Source organism: Littorina saxatilis, linkage group LG5, assembly GCF_037325665.1.
Source record: "Littorina saxatilis isolate snail1 linkage group LG5, US_GU_Lsax_2.0, whole genome shotgun sequence".
NCBI lineage: Eukaryota > Metazoa > Mollusca > Gastropoda > Littorinimorpha > Littorinidae > Littorina > Littorina saxatilis.
This window is the reverse complement of record NC_090249.1, coordinates 2,807,332-2,820,396: the sequence shown is the minus strand read 5'-3', so window position 1 is coordinate 2,820,396 and position 13,065 is coordinate 2,807,332.

Below are 13,065 nucleotides of genomic sequence, written 5' to 3'. Positions count from 1 at the left end.
CCCCGAACGTTTTTTTTCATTTTTTTGATAAATGTCTTTGATGACGTCATATCCGGCTTTTCGTGAAAGTTGAGGCGGCACTGTCACGCCCTCATTTTTCAACCAAATTGGTTGAAATTTTGGTAAAGTAATCTTCGACGAAGCCCGGACTTCGGTATTGCATTTCAGCTTGGTGGCTTAAAAATTAATTAATGACTTTGGTCATTAAAAATCTGAAAATTGTAAAAAAAAATAAAAATTTATAAAACGATCCAAATTTACGTTTATCTTATTCTCCATCATTTGCTGATTCCAAAAACATATAAATATGTTATATTCGGATTAAAAACAAGCTCTGAAAATTAAATATATAAAAATTATTATCAAAATTAAATTGTCCAAATCAATTTAAAAACACTTTCATCTTATTCCTTGTCGGTTCTTGATTCCAAAAACATATAGATATGATATGTTTGGATTAAAAACACGCTCAGAAAGTTAAAACAAAGAGAGGTACAGAAAAGCGTGCTATCCTTCTTAGCGCAACTACTACCCCGCTCTTCTTGTCAATTTCACTGCCTTTGCCATGAGCGGTGGACTGACGATGCTACGAGTATACGGTCTTGCTGAAAAATGGCATTGCGTTCAGTTTCATTCTGTGAGTTCGACAGCTACTTGACTAAATATTGTATTTTCGCCTTACGCGACTTGTTTTTGGTATGCAACTATTAGTGCCCGTATGGTCTTATTTCATGTAAAAGCCTCGGGGATGTCGTGAGACGTCCGACATAGACAGATTGAAAGGCTCAAATGTCTGATTCACATAGCCGCATGGCGGTCAGATGTCCTATTGTTTTGAACTGAGCGCTGTCATTGTCCGATAAGAATTTGACTCCATTCCTTCGGACAGCGCACTATTCTATATTTTTCTCTCAAGATACACATTTTCAAAAAGCGACCGAGCACTCTCGCGTACATGTGCACTGAAGTTGTGCAGTGCGGATCTTGTGTTTTCGAGAATTCCAAACCCTATGTGATATGGGCTGTTTGGGTACATCTGTCTGCAGCACATTGAAGTTAGGAGTACGGGAGACAACTCCAACTGACCATAAGTCTTGCGTCTGCTTTTGGTTTAAGTTCAAGACATTTTGACGAAGCGCATTGAATTATGCCACCGAAATAAAACTAAGGCCTGTCCACTTACAAAAACTGCTAAGTCAAAGTACAGTAAATCTTACATTTTGTTAAGGAAATGTGCGGCAGTAAAATTGAATTTGGAGAATACATGGAATAACCTGGTTTTCTGGGAAGTGACATACAAATAAATAGAACAATTGTGAATACTTCTTCTTCTTCTGTGTTGGTGGGCTGAAACTCCCACGTACACTCATGTTTTTGCACGAGTGGATTTTTACGTGTATGACCGTTTTTACCCCGCCATTTAGGCAGCCATACACCGCTTTCGAAGGATTGTGAATACTGATTGACATAGAGTGCCGTTGCTATGGAAACAGTCGTTACATTGGATTTCTAGGAAACAGTTTAACAGCGACATCATACCACTTGGTCTGCCATTGTCTGCGGAAAGAAACACATCTCCTTCACGTATCCTGTTGTTGTTCCCGTTGCGCCTCATTACTGTGATTGCTTCCCCTGCAAGAACTCTTCTGGTGCAAAGAAGGAAAAGGTCCTCTGAATCTATCGGAACCTGTTAGGTGGTTTAAACTTAAAAATTAAACGACGAAGGAGGGCTTAAAGCAAAGTTTTTATGTGGTACGACAAGTCCTTCAAACGTATTTTTTTCCGTCAACCTATTTCTTGAATTGTCTCCATAAATGAAGGGGGGGGGGGCTTCTTTGGTCAATAATGTGATGTGGGTGAGACTCTATTGCAGACGATTGCGGAACCAATTGCTGGATTTTGACGGTATTCTGAAACTATGTCTTTAGTGGTTGGCTTTAACCAGCCAAGTCAGCAAGGAACCTCTGAACACAGGTCTTTTTTCCCTTTTTATGCTAAATGTGTACATACAATTATGTAGAAAGTGCAAGAAAAAACCAAACTTAAGAAGAACAGAAGAACCATGGTGGCACGCGCGAGAAAGATCATTGAAAAGACCAAAACATAATGTACTTACGTTTTTACGAAGAATATATTATACACACATCAGCAAAAACACAAAAGAGACACAGCGTAATATCAGGAATTGTTAACTTAGTGCAATTATATATACATACAGAATAAATGAGCGAAGAAAGTACTAAGTGATAGCCGAAGACAGGCTTCGCAGTATGATAAATCCGCGAGGAGTCAGTGCATTAGCATCAGCCAGGACATGATTTATACCGTTTCCTCGGCTCTTTGTCTGACCTGTCTATACTCCCGTACAACACCCCTAGAGACACTCGAGGGTTGTCTGAACTCTATTCTGGGCAGCTGAACAATGAGAGAAGTGTTAGTTCACTTAAGGAAGGATAGCGATATTATCTGCAATAATAGCGACGTTGTCATCAGAGCTAGAAACACACATAATAGACAAAAACAACATGACGACGACAAAACAACAACAACAACGGCGACGACGACAACGATGACAACAACAGCAACAAAAACAATGGAGACGGCGGCAACAACAACAACAACAACAACAACAATAACAACAATAACGACCACGATATAACAACGATAACGATAACAACAACAGCAACAACAACGATAGCGACACAAACAACAACAACAACATCAAAAAGGACAACGTCGACAGCGATAACAACACCAACAACAACAACGATGACGACCACAATAACGAAAACAACAACGACGACGAGTTAGATCCTCTCTCCGATGACTCGCAGTGCAATAAAAGTGCAAACCTTTTTAACAACGTTAAACTTAAATGTTTGCAGAAAAGGTCAGCGTATCATCCTGTTGTTTTCAACAAGTCGCTTAAAACGATACGAATACATTAATTCAATCTGTTGGCATAAAAGATCGAACCTGAACACTGCTTCAGTATTCACCACTTAGGACTGATTCGTCATGGCTTCACGAAACACACCGAGCGAGACAGGTCGAACTGGTCTTGACGATTTAAAGCACGTCAACTGCGAATCAAATTGGCAGAAATGGCATTTAAATCAAAGTTTTGTGGGCACATTTCTAATTCAACACATCACGACTACCTAGTTTGTAGTAAAATAAAAGAAGAAGAATGCATGTACAATGAACCCACTCATGTAATGTCATTTTGAACACCGAAGTAATACATCGAGAATGTAAACATGGTATCACACAGCAAGCCATAATTATAGTATTCTGTTTATCCAATATTTTGTACCGCTAGGACTTCTTCCTCAATCTTCCAGACAAAGTCGAATTGTCCAAATTGAAGACGCGTCTTCTTGAACCTCGATCTCTTCCAGAGTGAAATCTCTGACGTCAACAGCAACAAGAGGCCACAGTATAGGAAATAATTATAGCGTCACGTGTAACAGTTCTCAAAATTCTTAGTTATAGAGGAAACAGCAAAGCGTTTCGAGAATGAAGTTTATAACGGTGAATTTGTCATCACGAGCAGTGGAAAATGACTTCTGATGTCCCCTCCAAACTGTAGTGTGACCCGACTTCATTTACATAATATACCCACGTGTGAAGAGATGGTTTATTTATATCATGGGTGGTCTAGATCTCTCTCGCGTATGTAGGATAAATCAATTTGTTATCTTCCAAGTTGAAATCCAATCCCTTAGTCAGGATCGGGTTTAATAAATTGTATTGTACAAATGCAATCACCATCAGATGTGTGCTAGAACCCACATATACATGAAACGTTAAAGGTGCATGACTGCAGACAGAAAAAACCGGCACTTCCATAAAATCAAACATAAAAACGCCGGGGATGGTTGCAGACCTTGAACTTGAAACTGATCTTAAACTGTTTCCCACTGTTTATAAGTTTCTTACCGCACTTAAGCTCACGGTCACTTTCATTCAAAATACAAACAGCAAAACTAAATACATAAAACGAGAAAAAGAGAAGCAAATGAATTATGACATGAATATGTTGGGAAAAATTGATGTAGAATAGTTCTGAGAAACAATATGACGTGAACTCTAAATGTGTACAACATGTGACAAGATATAGGATCGTGTTTAATTTTTAGATAAAATGTGGGGTTTTTTTAATTCCATTTTTCGTTGGCGGTGATTTATAGCTGAAAAAATAGTCCAGAAAAAATCCTATCATGTTTAAATTTATGTTTATCTCGAGTATCAGGAGAGAATGTCAAAGTTTCTTTGATCTTTGGAGAATGATACATACCGATTAATCAGGGGCGGATCAGTTCATTTTATGGGGGGGGGGTTCCAAAAGTATATTGTGAAGATATGGTTGTGAAGGCGCAAAGCGCCGAGCCGACGGTGCGAAGCGCCTAGCTTCCTAGGGGGGTCCGGGGGCATGCCCCCCCGGAAAATTTAAAAAAATAAGGATGCAAAATGGTGCAATCTGGTGCATTCTGAAGATGATCATTACCAGTTTCAGGCAGCAGATTTTGTCACTGATTAATACCCCAAAAATTGAAACTCAATGTAAAATAAAGAAATGCATACCTCATTCAACATATGGTCTTTGCTGTCACTCAGGACTAAGCACCCAAAAAAAACAAAGAAATATATGTTTATTTTTTGGCTGGGGGGGGGGGGGGGGGGGGGGGGTCCGGAAACCCCAGACCCCCCCCCCCCCCCCCCCCCCCCTCGTCCGCCCCTGTGATTTCTTAATACAAATGACCCTTCGGTTCCATTCCTCCCAAAGAGTTGGTTAGGCCACCAAAAACAGCGCACGAACAAATGGATTGGCTGCCTTCACTGCTAGATAGAGACATTGCTAACAATGATTTCCTTTGATATTGCGGCGGATACGCACGCAGCTCACGGACGCTGTAGACAAACTTTTCAATATTTTCAACATATCGCTAAGCTCATAATGACATTTCCTTGTTAAATTCACAACCAGACACTCGAGTTATAAATCTTTTAAACGTATTCCGAGCAGGAACAAAGTATTTTGGATGTTTGATATAGCTAAAAAAAAAAAAGTAAACAAGTCGCGTAAGGCGAAAATACAACATTTAGTCAAGTAGCTGTCGAACTCACAGAATGAAACTGAACGCAATGCAATTTTTCAGCAAGACCGTATACTCGTAGCATCGTCAGTCCACCGCTCATGCTCATGGCAAAGGCAGTGAAATTGACAAGAAGAGCGGTTTAGTAGTTGCGCTGAGAAGGATAGCACGCTTTTCTTTATCTCTCTTCGTTTTAACTTTCTGAGCGTGTTTTTAATCCAAACAGATCATATCTATATGTTTTTTGGAATCAGGAACCGACAAGGAATAAGATGAAAGTGTTTTTAAATTGATTTCGAAAATTTAATGTTGATAATAATTTTTATATATTTAATTTTCAGAGCTTGTTTTTAATCCAAATATAACATATTTATATGTTTTTGGAATCAGAAAATGATGGAGAATAAGATAAACGTAAATTTGGATCGTTTTATAAAAAAATATTTTTTTTACAATTTTCAGATTTTTAATGACCAAAGTCATTAATTAATTTTTAAGCCACCACGCTGAAATGCAATACCGAAGTCCGGGCTTCATCGAAGACTACTTGACCAAAATTTCAACCAATTTGGTTTAAAAATGAGAGCGTGACAGTGCCGCCTCAACTTTCACGAAAAGCCGGATATGACGTCATCAAAGACATTTATCAAAAAAAATAAAAAAATGTTCGGGGGTATCATATCCAGGAACTCTCATGTCAAATTTCATAAAGATCGGTCCAGTAGTTTAGTCTGAATCGCTCTACACACACACACGCACAGACAGACAGACAGACACACACACACACACATTCACACATACACACACACACACACACACACACACACACACCACGACCCTCGTGTCGATTCCCCCCTCTACGTTTAAACATTTAGTCAAAACTTGACTAAATGTAAAACAAGTCGCGTAAGGCGAAAATATAACATTGAGTCAAGTAGCTGTCGAACTCACAGAATGAAACTGAACGCAATGCAACGCAGCAAGACCGTATACTCGTAGCATCGTCAGTCCACCGCGCACTGCAAAGGCAGTGAAATTGACAAGAAGAGCGGGGTAGTACTTGCGCTGAGAAGGATAGCACGCTTTTCTGTACCTCTCTTTGTTTTAACTTTCTGAGCGTGTTTTTAATTCAAACATATCATATCTATATGTTTTTGGAATCAGGAACCGACAAGGAATAAGATGAAAGTGTTTTTAAATTGATTTCGAAAATTTAATTTTCATATTAATTTTTATATATTTAATTTTCAGAGCTTGTTTTTCATCCAAATATAACATATTTATATGTTTTTGGAATCAGCAAATGATGGAAAATAAGATGAATGTAAATTTGGATCGTTTTATAAAAAAAATATTTTTTTTACAATTTTCAGTTTTTTAATGACCAAAGTCATCAATTATTTTTTAAGCCACCAAGCTGAAATGCAATACCGAAATCCGGGCTTCGTCGAACATTACTTGACAAAAATTTCAACCAATTTGGTTAAAAAATGAGGGCGTGACAGTGCCGCCTCAACTTTCACGAAAAGCCGGATATGACGTCATCAAAGACATTTATCAAAAAAATGAAAAAAACGTATGGGGATTTCATACCCAGGAACTCTCATGTCAAATTTCATAAAGATCGGTTCAGTAGTTTAGTCTGAATCGCTCTACACACACACACACACACACACACACACAGACACAGACACACACACACACACGCACATACACCACGACCCTCGTCTCGATTCCCCCCTCTACGTTAATACATTTAGTCAAAACTTGACTAAATGTAAAAAGAGCATAATTCCTGTATTTCTTCAGAAAATATAGTAGTAACAAGTCGCGTAAGGCGAAAATACAACATTTAGTCAAGTAGCTGTCGAACTCACAGAATGAAACTGAACGCAATGCAACGCAGCAAGACCGTATACTCGTAGCATCGTCAGTCCACCGCTCATGGCAAAGGCAGTGAAATTGACAATAAGAGCGGGGTAGTAGTTGCGCTGAAAAGGATAGCACGCTTTTCTGTACCTTTCTTCGTTTTAACTTTCTGAGCGTGTTTTTAATCCAAACATATCATATCTATATGTTTTTGGAATCAGGAACCGACAAGGAATAAGATGAAAGTGTTTTTAAATTGATTTGGAAAATTTAATTTTGATAATAATTTTTATATTTTTAATTTTCAGAGCTTGTTTTTAATCCAAATATAACATATTTATATGTTTTTGGAATCAGAAAATGATAAAGAATACGATGAACGTAAATTTGGATCGTTTTATAAAAAAAATTTTTTTTACAATTTTCAGATATTTAATGACCAAACTCACTCATTAGTTTTTAAGCCACCAAGCTGAAATGCAATACCAAACCCCGGCCTTTGTCGAAGATTGCTTGGCCAAAATTTCAATCAACTTACCGTAAAGTACCTTGTAAGCGCCCAGTATCGAGTAAGCGCCCACCCCCCACTTTTAGTCCAAAACCGTGCATAGGGTATAGTACCGTGTAAGCGCCCACCCCCCACTTTACACCATTGAAATCAGGGGAAATAAAACTTCCGCACTTGATCTGCTAGTTTTGTGAATGATTTCCCTTGCTTGCAAACCCTATCAAACGCCTGCAAGTCAATGATTACAAGATGCCGCGGATCAAATCGTACACCGTTGCATTAATTTGAGCTGTCAGCTCTTGACTATTTGGATAATAACGCCAATGGAAATGTGTCGCAAACAGCAAGTGAGTTTGGGGTAGATAGAAAAAGTCGCGTAAGGCGAAAATACAACATTTAGTCAAGTAGCTGTCGAACTCACAGAATGAAACTGAACGCAATGCAACGCAGCAAGACCGTATACTCGTAGCATCGTCAGTCCACCGCGCACGGCAAAGGCAGTGAAATTGACAAGATGAGCGGAGTAGTACTTGCGCTGAGAAGGATAGCACGCTTTTCTGTACCTCTCTTCGTGTTAACTTTCTGAGCGTGTTTTTAATCCAAACATATCATATCTATATGTTTTTGGAATCAGGAACCGACAAGGAATAAGATGAAGGTGTTTTTAAATTGATTTGGACAATTTAATGTTGATAATAATTTTTATATTTTTAATTTTCAGAGCTTGTTTTTAATCCAAATATAACATATTTATATGTTTTTGGAATCAGAAAATGATAAAGAATAAGATGAACGTAAATTTGGATCGTTTTATAAAAAAAATATTTTTTTTACAATTTTCAGATTTTTAATGACCAAACTCACTCATTAGTTTTTAAGCCACCAAGCTGAAATGCAATACCAAACCCCGGCCTTCGTCGAAGATTGCTTGGCCAAAATTTCAATCAACTTACCGTAAAGTACCTTGTAAGCGCCCAGTATCGAGTAAGCGCCCACCCCCCACTTTTAGTCCAAAACCGTGCATAGAGTATAGTACCTTGTAAGCGCCCACCCCCCACTTTACACCATTGAAATCAGGGGAAATAAAACTTCCGCACTTGATCTGCCAGTTTTGTGAATGATTTCCCTTTCTTGCAAACCCTATCAAACGCCTGCAAGTCAATGATTACAAGATGCCGCGGATCAAATCGTACACCGTTGCATCAGTTTAAGCTGTCAGCTCTTGACTATTTGGATAATAACGCCAATGGAAATGTGTCGCAAACAGCAAGTGAGTTTGGGGTAGCAAGAACAAGTCGCGTAAGGCGAAAATACAACATTTAGTCAAGTAGCTGTCGAACTCACAGAATGAAACTGAACGCAATGCAACGCAGCAAGACCGTATACTCGTAGCATCGTCAGTCCACCGCGCACGGCAAAGGCAGTGAAATTGACAAGATGAGCGGAGTAGTACTTGCGCTGAGAAGGATAGCACGCTTTTCTGTACCTCTCTTCGTTTTAACTTTCTGAGCGTGTTTTTAATCCAAACATATCATATCTATATGTTTTTGGAATCAGGAACCGACAAGGAATAAGATGAAGGTGTTTTTAAATTGATTTGGACAATTTAATTTTGATAATAATTTTTATATTTTTAATTTTCAGAGCTTGTTTTTAATCCAAATATAACATATTTATATAATTTTGGAATCAGAAAATGATAAAGAATAAGATGTACGTAAATTTGGATCGTTTTATAAAAAAAATATTTTTTTTACAATTTTCAGATTTTTAATGACCAAACTCACTCATTAGTTTTTAAGCCACCAAGCTGAAATGCAATACCAAACCCCGGCCTTTGTCGAAGATTGCTTTTGCCAAAATTTCAACCAATTTGGTTGAAAAATGAGAGCGTGACAGTGCCGCCTCAACTTTCACGAAAAGCCGGATATGACGTCATCAAAGACATTTATTGAAAAAATGAAAAAAACGTATGGGGATTTCATACCCAGGAACTCTCATGTCAAATTTCATAAAGATCGGTCCAGTAGTTTAGTCTGAATCGCTCAACACACACACACACAGACAGACACACACACACGCACACACACACACAAACACACACACAGACACACACACACACATATTATTTGAATAAGCAAGGTAACAAAGCAGCGTATTATCTTCGTAAAGCATTTATAAATGAAAATGTTCAGACAGAAACTATACTACATCTATTTGACATGTTAGTACATCCAATTTTAACATATGGAGCTGAGGTTTGGTTTCCATATAATTTTACTAACAAGAAAGATATCTCAAATCTTCATTCAGTTTTTGAGAATTGCTTATCAAATAAATGTCCAAGTGAATCTACACATATAAAATTTTGTAGATTTATTTTAGGAGTACACAAGAAAGCAATGTGGCTTCCAGTTTTAGGAGAGTTGGGAAGATTTCCACTAAGTATAAAGATGATATCACAAGTCATAGGATTTTGGGGACATATCTTAGATTCAAATCAACAGTCTTTATTACATCATTTATACAGTTTGATGATATCTAGCTCTAAAACAAGTCCATGGTTGCAATTTATTAAACAATTATTATCACTTGTAGGATTTGAGCATGTTTGGAAAAACCAATTTACATTTAATGCTAATAAATTACAATTTGCTATACAACAAAAAATTATGAATGAATACGTTTTATTTTGGAAAAACAAAAAATCTGAAAAATGTTCAAGACTTGAGTTTTATTCACTAATTACAGAACGATACACAATACAAGCCTATTTAATTTATATTTCAAATATAAATCATAGAAAAGCTCTAGCAAAATTAAGAACAAGCACACATTCTTTAAAAATTGAGACTGGGCGTCATAGAGGAATATTGCGAAAGAATCGCCTCTGTAATACATGTAATGTAATTGAAGATGAGCTACATTTTCTAGACAATTGCAAGAAATTTAACAATATTAGAAAAAAGTTAGTAGAAGAAGAAGTATCAAACTGTGACTTAAGGAAACCAAGCGATCTGTTATTTAAAAAAGACGAAAAAATTCAAAAATTGCTTGGAGCCTTTGTTTTTAATTGTTTCAATATTGAATGAAATAATTTGTACATTATTTATCCATTCAGTTATTGTACAACTTGTGTCAATATCCTTAAGGGTTGATGACAATAAATTCTATTCTATTCTATTCTATTCTATTCTATTCTATTCACACACAGACACACACACACACCACGACCCTCGTCTCGATTCCCCCCTCTACGTTAAAACATTTAGTCAAAACTTGACTAAATATAAAAAGGATACGAGAATGGCGAGAGAATCGCGATACCCTGTTACGTCACCAGGCCGGAAAGGAAAAGAGGAAGCTCTCTCTCTCTCTGAACTCTCTCTCTCTCTCTCTGATCTCTCTCTCTCTGATTTCTCTCTCTCTCTCTCTCTCTCTCTCTCTCTCTCTCTCTCTCTCTCTCTCTCTCTCTCTCTCTCTCTCTCTCTCTCTCTCTCTCTCTTTCTGCCGAAAACAGTCTTTGGCCAAGTAAAATAGACTGCTGCCCATATCCAGAAGACGTACCCCTTGTTCAAGGGAAACAGAGACACAGTGATGCCGACAGCGGCACCTCTGCAGACAAGAAAAGGATGCGACGACATTTGTCTCCCCAAGCTCTTCTAATGACAATACGAACAAGAAAAACAATGGAAGATGAAAAAAGAAAGAAGATATGATTACGAAGTGATCAAATAATAATTATCACATTTCTTACTGAAAACTGCTCGTGCATAGGGTGTAGTACCTAGTAAGCGCCCACCCCCTACGTTGGGTCGGAATTGGTGCACAGGGGGGGTGGGCGCTTACAAGGTACTTTACGGTAATTGAAAAATGAGGGTGTGACAGTGCCGCCTCAACTTTTACAAAAAGCCGGATATGATGTCATAAAAGACATATATCGAAAAAACGAAAAAAACGTATGGAAATTTCATACCCAGGAACTCTCATGTCAAATTTCATAAAGATCGGTCCAGTAGTTTAGTCTGAATCGCTCTACACACACAGACAGACAGACAGACAGACAGACACACATACACCACGACCCTCGTCTCGATTCCCCCCTCTACGTTAAAACATTTAGTCAAAACTTGACAAAATGTAAAAAGAAGAGGACAATTGGTGCACTTCAAATATATTGATAGGTGGTGTCTGGAAAGCAGAATCGAACTCAGGAGAGACGGGCAAAATGGCCTAGCGGATAAGACATCGGCCTCCTAATCGGATGATCGTGAGTTCAAATCCCGGCCGATGCCGCTTGGTGGGTTAAAGGTGGAGATTTTTCCGATCTCCCAGGTCAACTTATGTGCAGAACTGCTAGTGCCTCATCCCCCTTCGTGTGTACACGCAAGCACAAGGCCAAGTGCGCACGGAAAAGATCCTGTAATCCATGTCAGAGTTAGGTGGGTTATAGAAACACGAATATACCCATGATGCTTCCCCTGAAAGCGGCGTATGGCCGGTCATACCTGTACAAACCCACTCGTGCAAAGGCATAAGTGAACGTGGGAGTTTCAGCCTATGAACGAAAAAGAAGAAGAAGAAGAAGAAGAAGAAGAAGAAGAAGAAGAAGAACTCAGGAGGGGACGGATCCATCGTGTGTTTGGTTGGAAGGTTGGTTGGTGTAGTGGTTGGTTGGAAGGTTGGTTGGTGTAGTGGTTGGTTGGAAGGTTGGTTGGTGTAGTGGTTGGTTGGAAGGTTGGTTGGTGTAGTGGTTGGTTGGAAGGTTGGTTGGTGTAGTGGTTGGTTGGAAGGTTGGTTGGTGTAGTGGTTGGTTGGAAGGTTGGTTGCTTGCCTCCTGTTTCTTGTTGCTGCTGTTGCTTTAAAACAAAATAAATAATGTTTTGTCGTCCAGGCGAAATGCACACAAAACAACAACATTAAAATGATGCCATTTGAGATGGCTGTTGCAAAAATAAAGGGTCGTATTACGAAGCATTTCATGTTGGCTTATGTTTGAAACAAATGGATACAACATTTACATCAGATAGCACGAACATTTCAAGCATTGGATTCAATGACTTAAAGGCAGAGTACGCCTCCCGTAAACCATCACAGATACGGTCAGGCTTTTACACACAGTACAAACACCATTTCATTTAAACACTCACCAATTGAGAACATCCTAGGTGCCCTCCGTAAAGAGCGAACAATTTTCAAAGAATTTATTTTTGCGTGGTTTATCTTACCCCTGAGCCATCGTGAACCCGTGTGATCCAGTTTTCCCTTTTCACAATGCAGTCGTCATAGTTAGTCATTTGAATGCGACTCGACGTGAGCTTATCTACAATAGCACGTTTTTTTATGCACGAAACAACGGCTGTGGTTCACAAGAACTCGAGCGATGGCTTTTGACTGTTGAGAGGAACGGCGATTTGCACTGATAAACCGGCCGTCGTCTGCTACGACCCTTGCGTGACCCTGCTTCCGGGCTTTTCTTTTTTTAAACTTTCACAACTTCGAATTGTTCTGATCTTGTCTTGATGAAAAACGAATTCTTTTAAACGATTAAAGAATGTTTGTGTAACAAGCTGTCAATTTATTATTTAG